The sequence below is a fragment of the Macrobrachium rosenbergii genome, chromosome 3 (genome assembly GCF_040412425.1).
Source record: "Macrobrachium rosenbergii isolate ZJJX-2024 chromosome 3, ASM4041242v1, whole genome shotgun sequence".
In the NCBI taxonomy this organism is placed as follows: domain Eukaryota; kingdom Metazoa; phylum Arthropoda; class Malacostraca; order Decapoda; family Palaemonidae; genus Macrobrachium; species Macrobrachium rosenbergii.
Genome location: NC_089743.1, coordinates 51,202,530 through 51,211,649, shown reverse-complemented (window position 1 = coordinate 51,211,649; position 9,120 = coordinate 51,202,530).

The following is a 9,120-nucleotide window of genomic DNA, read 5'->3' as shown; positions in this document are numbered from 1 at the left end:
TGCCTCATCCACATGAAAAAAGTTAATGAAGCTTTATTTGCAGAAGAAACGGATTATCTTAATATTCCATTTGGTCCCACCCAACATAAAAAAAGTTAATGAAGCTTTACCCTCAGAAGAAGCTGATTATCTGAATGTTTACATTTGGCTCCACCCACATAAAAAAATTAGCGAAGCTTTATTTGCGGAAGAAACTGATTATTTGAATGTTTCCATTGGGCCCGACCCACATAAAAATGTTAATGAAGATTTATCTGCAGAAAAAAACTGATTATCCCAATGTTTCCATTTGGCCCCACCCACATATAAAAGTTAATGAACCTTTATCTGCGAAAGAAACTAATTATCTTAATGTTTCCATTTGGTCCTATTAGCTTAAAAAAGTTAATGACACTTTATCTGCAGAAGAAACTGATTTTTTCTTTGTTTCCATTTGGCCCAACCCACATAGAAAAAGTCAATAAAGCTTTATCTGCAGAAAAAACGATTATCTTAATGTTTCCATTTGGCACCACCCACATAAAAAAAAGTTACTGAAGCTTTATCTGCAGAAGAAACAGATTATCTTAATATTTCCATTGGGCCTCACGCACATAAAAAAGTTAATGAAGCTTTATCTGCAGAAAAAAACTGATTATCTTAATATTTCCATTTGGTTCCACCCACATAAAAAAGTTAATGAAGCTTTCTCAGCAGAAGAAACTGATTATCTTAATGTTTACATTTGGTCCCACCCACGCAAAAAAAAAGTTAATGAAGCTTCATCTGCAGAAGAAACTAATTATCTGAATGTTTCCACTGGGCCCCATTCACATAAAAACGTAATTTTGCATTTGAGAGAGAGAGGATGACTTATGAATACATAATGGATGGTTTACTACGTTGTGGATCTGTATATTGTAAACATCTGACGGTGCACACTTGACTGGCGTCTGTTTTTTCCTCTCCCAACAACGACTGCGACCTGCAGCAGTCTGCTACCAACTAAGTTGCTAAGATATTACATGGGTGAACAGAGATGTACAGGACTTTAGGGAACAAATTCATTATGTTCTCTGCCTGTCTCGTAGCCGCAAGGCTGGTAGTACGGTACGGTACGGAATGTTTTTCCGTACTGCGTACCTGGCTAAAATATCGTACCGTACCCTCAATTTTTTTCCGTACTGTACAGTACGGTAAAAATAACGTACCGTAACTCCATACTTTTAGTGTACTATAAGCAAACTCAATCAACATCAGTGAAATCCCCTCTTTATGAAAATTTCAATGTTAACAGGTGTAAATTAACAAAGGGACTTTATATGTACATATGTATATATTCAGTTGTCATAATAATAATAATAATAATAATAATAATAATAATAATAATAATAATAATAATAATAATAATAATAAATCATTATGAAACAATTTGGGATTATAAGGCTGATGCTGTAAACGTTTGTAACGTGTTGCTTCAAGAATTACGCACAGACATAAACATGTTAATTAAGAAATTCCAAACACACACACACATGCATGGTGTTACAAACTAAAATGTTAAATACCTTAGTGATCTCCTTGTGCAGTCACTGAAGCGACCAAATATGTATTAGTAATTGCTTAATGATATATCCAAGCCTAAGGTACGGTACAGTACGGAATTTTGTCCATTTTTTCCGTACCTGAAGCGTACCGTACCGTACTTTGGTAAAATTATCGTACCGTAATTCCGTACCATACATACAGACTAAATATCAACCGTACCGTAATGCCAGCCTGTCTCGTAGGTGGGATAAAACGCTGATTACACGGTTTGTGAGCTGAACGTTATCACATCGTAGCGAGGCCAAAGAGAGAGAGAGAGAGAGAGAGAGAGAGAGAGAGAGAGAGAGAGAGAGAGAGAGAGAGGTTTGGCGTGGCCAGTAACCAAGGTTCTTGAAGGTTATCTGTGTAATTGCCGTAAGATTCCATAACATTTGCGGGACGCCATAGTCTCTGGCTTACAGTACACTGTATTTACGATCTCGGGATTAGATGACGTAACTGTCCAGTTGATCTATTTCATAATTTTAATGGGGCCCTTCTGTTTTTCGTTTTTGTTGCCTGAGATACCTATTTAGTTTGTCTAACTCTCTATAAAGAGATGACAGAGATGTTGATAGGAGAGAGAGAGAGAGAGAGAGAGAGAGAGAGAGAGAGAGAGAGAGAGAGAGAAAGATTTGATGAGGCCTATCTTGTTATCTAGTTTGATTCGGTTGTAAAATGTTAAAATGGAAACATATATATATATATATATATATATATATATATATATATATATATATATATATATATATATATATATGTAAATTTATATATATGTATTTATATGTATGTATGTATATATATATACATATATATATATATATATATATATATATATATATATATATATATATATATATATATATATATATATATATTTATGTATGAAGTATTTATTAGCCACAATGCCCTCTTAACTTTTCGATTTTTTCACATTTTGGAAACTCTTGTCACTGCTAAGACTAGATCAAAATGAAGGTAAATGGAGTTATTCTGATGCCTGGCCGAGACTGAGCTCGGGTCCAGGTATCAGATCCGAGATCGATTCTCTGCCGGGCATCAGAATAACTTCATTTATCTTCATTTTGATCTAGGGTTAGTAGTGACAAACGTTTCCAAAATATGAAGAAATCGAGAAGTTAAGAAGGTATTGTGACTAGTAAATACTACATACGTATATTGTAAAAAGATATGTAGCTATATATATATATATATATATATATATATATATATATATATATATATATATATATATATATTATATATAAACACATATATGTATATGTATGTATGTATGTAGAATCTACATATCATTTTACAAGATACGTATGTAGTATTTACCAGCCACAATACCTTTTAAACACACAATATATATATATATATATATATATATATATATATATATATATATATATATATATATATATATATATATACATACACAGTGTGTATGCGTATAATTACATAACTTTTAATGCCATTTATTCCAACTGCTTCACATGCTAATGTCTGATGGAACATTTTCCTAAGAATATACTCTTGGATAACTAAAGATATTGCTACTGTATTGTGTAATATTGAAGCCAATAGGAAATTTCAAACTACAATATGTGAGTAATGGCAACGCTCATAGTTACTGAAATTATTAATAAGAAATTTGTTAATCCTATTAAAGATTTCTTCAGTTCCATCTGTGTCGTCTAGCTTGATAACAATTTGTTTATTTCTTTATTTACTCAGTTTAATGACATATTATTAATTTTTATTTATATGCGTCTGATTCCTCCGCACTCTTCGCTCACGGAATTCATAATAAAACTAAGATTGGTTTCCGGAGAGATTACCAAAAAAAAAAAAAGTATTTGAACATAAGAGGCGTACTTTGACAGTTACTCCTCATGATAAAAGGTGCATGATTGATAGAGAGAGAGAGAGAGAGAGAGAGAGAGAGAGAGAGAGAGAGAGAGAGAGCTCAAATGTTCTTCTGTCAGCAGAATGATAGACACTTGTGGGGCCAGAGGGAGATGGCTTGGATGTCCTTGGACGAGGGAGGGGTGGGGGGTGGGGGTGGGGGTTATGGGGAGATGGGGGAAGGGCTGTGTGTTGCAGAACATGCAAATTATGGGAATTGTTGAATGAAAGCAAAAAAGATTGTTAGTCAAGTATGGAATGGTGACGGCCTAATTAGCATCAAACGATTTCCTAATTTTGTGCGTGGCGTTTCGAAGTAATTCAGACAGAGCCTCGATGGCTTCGCATAAAGACTGGGCAGTGAACTTCCGGGGAGGGGACCCCGTAGGAGGTAGTATCCTAAGTGCTCCTAGCGCGGTGCACTGTAGGCATTACCTAAAGTTCTTTTGCAGCGTTCCTTAAGCCCCTAGCTGCAACACTTTTCATTCCTTTTACTGTACCTCCTTTCATGTTCTCAGCTTTCATCTTACTTTCCACCTTCTCCTAACGACTGTTTCATAATGCAACTGCGAGGTTTTCCTCCTGTTACACCTTGCAAATGACCTCATAGGTCCCAGCGCTTGGCCTTTGGCCTAAGTTTTATAGTCCAATCACAGTTCCAATGAGGGAGGGGGGTTATGGGGAGGCGGCCGATTGGTGATGGGATAGTAAGTGATAGGACATACGAGGAGAAGACAGGAGACTAATGGACTGTTGAATGTGGACGAAAAAGTACAATCCAAACTATTATCAAACAGAAGATTTATCTTATATGTGCTATCTAAAGATGTTTGCATATATCTGTAAATGTTAGCACTGAAAATTTTAATTTCAATTCAATAATACGACTGCCAAGAACACAGATGGCTATCCAAAAATAAAAAAAATGGGATAAAGTAGTCCATTAGTGAAAATATAAAGTCGTTCCTCGCTCGTAAAACATACCGCTGAAGTTATGTACGGTCATAATTAGGATAGAATAGAATAAAATAGAATATAGAATTTAGTCCAAAGGCCAAGCGCTGGGGCCTATGGGGTCATTCAGCGCTGAAAGGGAAAATGACAGCAGGAAGGTTTGGAAGGTGTAACAGGAGGAAAACCTCGCAGTTGCACTGTGAAACAGTTGTTTGGATGGAAAGTCAGATGGAAGAAAGAGACTATGAACGGAGGTACAGTACAGTAAAAGGAGTGAAAGATGTTGCAGCTAAGGGCCGAAGGGACGCTGCAACGACCTTACTCAAGTCAGGTTAAAATTGGAAAATACATCTTACCCCATTTTGCTTTCATACGGGTTAATATGTTTACGCTTGTCATAGCATTGGGTAGACGAATAATAAAAACAAAATAGATCAAAATGGCGAATAAGAAATTGGTCACGAGGACGGACGTATGCATATGAAAGCTTTTCGTTCTTCTGTGGAATCTCCTCCGCGAGAGATTGAAAGGAGATTACTGGCCGTGACTCATCATACCGAGAATCCAGAATTTACGGCCGAGCGGCAATGCATATTTAAGGAGAGGCAACGGCTGACAAGGAAGGCCAGGATGGATAATAGAGGCAGGTGGTCTATGAATTTCGGAAATGGCAATAAAAAGAAGGTAAAAATATACCTTTTAGTTTTCTCCGTAATGGGGTATTGCCATCAGTGTACCTCGTGCGTGATAGAAATTCATTTCTCGGTATAATGTGATTCGGATTCCACAATAAGCTGTAGGTCTCGTTGTTAGGTAACCAATTGGTTCTTAGCCACGTAAAATAAGTCTAATCCTTTGGGCCAGCCCTAGGGGAGCTGTTAATCAGCTCAGTGGTCTGGTTAAACTACGCTATACTTAACTTTTGTACCTCGCGCCGTGCACTATAGGCATTACTTCGGCCCCCAGCTGCAACCCCTTTTTACTGTACCTCCTTTCATATTCTCTTTATTCCATATCACTTTCCACACTCTTCTAACAACTGATTCATTGTGCAACTGCGAGGTTTTCTTCCTGTTACACCTTTCATACCTTCTACTGTCAATTTCCGTTTCAGTGCTGAATAACCTCATTAGTCCTAGTGCTTGTCCTTTGGCCTAAATTCTATATGCAATTCAATTCAATACCTTTTAGTTACTCAATGATTTTAAAACACTCATAAAACAACTTCAGTACTGTGGCGCTTTTAACGGTTATATCACTCAGGTCTGGTATTCTCCTCAATCATAATATCTTTTAATAGTGGAATTATGCTTCTTCTCACTGTCACATCACTGAAATTACAATCATTCATATAGTTGCAACGTCAGTGATACAATACAGCATCTGAAGATTCAAATCGTATACGTACATATATGTACCCATACGTAACTGTGGATTTGTTTCTTCATTTCAAGAATCATGCAAGTGTTAGTATTTTTTAATACAGCATCTCATTGGCAATCGGATCAACACCTACCATGGTCTTTTTTTAAGTCCTTTCTCACATCGACGGTCTTTCTTGAATTATGTCACGTCTCTTATAGGTCTGTCCTAACCTTCCTGTTTTCTACCAAAAGCGTTTGACGTTCGTACATAATTTAGATACAAAAGGCAAAACGAAGAGTGCGCAGTTTTGCTGTTCTTACAAAACTGCCTTTGTACAATGTGATTAGAAAGTTAATAACACCAAGATTGGTCGTTTTTTTTCAATGCAGATGGTTGAATCATACATATACACGAATATTTTCATTCAATTCTCATGACATCTTTGCAGTAGTAATAGTAAGAAATAACTTGGTATTATTTAATCGAAAACCACATCTACTTTTCAGCCACCTATTGTAAAATAGTGGCAACCTTCTATTGGGTCACAAGACTCAGCCACTCTCTCTTTCCCTCAACTGAGAACTTTGGAATTTTCTTCCAGCCTCTTTTTTCTTCCCTCTTATCTATAGCCTTCGTGCTTTTCAGAGGCAGTTCTGCCACCAGTCATCTTACCGTTTCGTTTATTTCGTTTTCATCGGGCTTGGGTAAGAAAGCGCCATTAGGTTACCCGTCCCACTGGTCTTTGATCATAAAAAGTAAAATGGAAAATTTATGTCTTACGACTTATCACTAACTGCTTGTATACATGCTGAGGGATAGATGGGATCTCCTTCCCTAGGCGCAGCTTGACTGCTGGTCATTTCATTGCATTTCTGCATTGGTTCAATCAAGACAAAAAGTTGTGGTTGTTCAATTGGGAGCCCTTGTTTACGGGCTGCTCTTTGAGCAAGAGCCCGTGCCAGAAGAAGGATGCTTAATCTAAAACAACAGGGGTATCCCATGGTAGTTCTGTGTTTGATACTCGGTTGACTGTTCAGTTATATTGTCCGATATAACTCTGATGACGACATGGTAATTTGCTTGTTCTTTTAGGTTGACTACAACGACTTAATTCTGACAGTTTCATTTGCAAGTCCTCGCTTTCCTAATGTTTTTGGACTTTATTCATTGTTTTTCAACAAACAATTCATTACAAGGTATGACGAAGGGGAAATTCTAGATGAGATTCAAAGAGGGATAAGTTATTTTCCTAATCGCTGTCATCTTTTCATTTTCAGGAAAAGGTTTTTTGAAATAGGTTTGCAGGAATTAGCACCCTTAATAATCGTAGGAATTGAATGTAATTTTTTTCTTGTATGGTAATATATATAAAAACTGCACAGCAAAGCATTGAAAATAAACGTTTGAATATGTCTTTATTCTCAGGCAAATTTCGGAAAAAATCCAAAAAGGATATGAACATTTTGAAGCGCGCAGCAATATCTTATATTTCATGCAGCACATAAGGTATCAGAAAGGAATTAGAAAGTGAAATAGACAATAGAATTTTTTTCTCTATTTTTAATGATCAATAAATTACTAAAAAGTCGAAAAGAATATGAACCGATTTCTGATGACCCTCAATAGTTTGTACTTCATGCAACTCTTAGAGAAGCAGATCTCCCTCCTCCACTAGTTCAGGAATTACCTTCGTAAATCTTTAAATAACCATTGACTTAACAATCCATCTTATTTATCGCCTCGATATTGTAAAGGTCACGAAGCTTAAGAGAGAAGAAATACTTTCTATTTCATGCAACACTTAAAGATGTTGGTTTTCCCTAGCTATCATCTTGTCAATTGCTTTTGCAAAGCGCTAATGTGCCACTGGCGTTATAATCTTACTTATTAGAGGGTTTAGACTACAGAAGGACGCAACATTTACTGGCGTTCCTGTAGAAAATTACTTAGATGGATGACTGTGATATCGAGAAGCGTACTCTAACCACACCCTGTGGGAGAATTATTAACCTAATAATATAAATTTCATGAAGTAGTTTTTCCATTTCCTTATTTTTTCAAGAACGCTTACCAAAGCTTCTTCTTTTCTTTCTTTATTTCTTCTTTTTCCATTCCTTTACTTTTTTTTAAATACGCTCACAAAAGTCACAGTCATTGTAATGTGTAATATTTCTATTATTTTTTTTAAACAGAGTCCATAAGTCGTAAGCTTGTAAACCCAATATCGGGCATTTATGACAAAGTTCAGACGAAAAGAGTAATTTTATCCAAAAAGGTAGATGTAGAACATTCTAACTGACAGTTATTCTGTATTTTATCTATATCCGTTTGTGTCTTACGTTGAAACGGAAATAACTGTCAATGAAAATACACACTGGACGAGAGAGAGAGAGAGAGAGAGAGAGAGAGAGAGAGAGAGAGAGAGAGAGAGAGAGAGAGAATACATGTAGCTAAGGACTCTGCAACAGTAAGGTGAAAAATAATTTTAAATGAAAATACCAATCTAAATCAAACGCGAGAGAGAGAGAGAGAGAGAGAGAGAGAGAGAGAGAGAGAGAAATACACGTAGGAAAGAATTCTGCAACAGTAAGCCGAAAGAGAAATAAAATGAAATTACAGATTTAAGCCAAACATGAGAGAGAGAGAGAGAGAGAGAGAGAGAGAGAGAGAGAGAGAGAGAGAGAGAGAGAGAGAGAAATTCTGCAATAGTAAGCCGAAGGAGAAAATAAAATGAAATTACAGATTCAAGTTAAACATGAGAGAGAGAGAGAGAGAGAGAGAGAGAGAGAGAGAGAGAGAGAGAGAGAGGAGCGGAGGTTGTTTATTCTCTTGACATGCAATGTGAAGAGACATTAAATTCGATGTCTCTTAAAGGCCCCATAAATGGAATATTAGTCATGGCTGTTGATTCTGCCACTTTCAAGACTAGCATTTCCCAGGGGCCATGGAATCCGGACATTACGATAATGTTACTCGCGTGATTACCGAGTCTCCTTCAAATTCTCCCGACCTTTCTTCCTCTTCTTCTTCTTTGCTTCCTTCAACATCACTTTCATTTAATTTTTGATTAGCTGACGCCAGATCTCCGCCGCTGTTTGTGGCAGATTGTTCACGTAAGTTTCCAGATTGCACTTTCTTCCTCCAGGTGGGGTTCATGTACCCATTACTTTTAAACTTTGACTGGCGTCCTAGCCAATGTGTTATGGCCTTCCAAAGATAAGGAAAATTCACCTGACTTTTACTATTTATCATTATTTATCTTAACTGGAACTGGAATATAAAATTTAGGCCAAAGGTCAAAAGCTGAGACTATGAGATCATTCA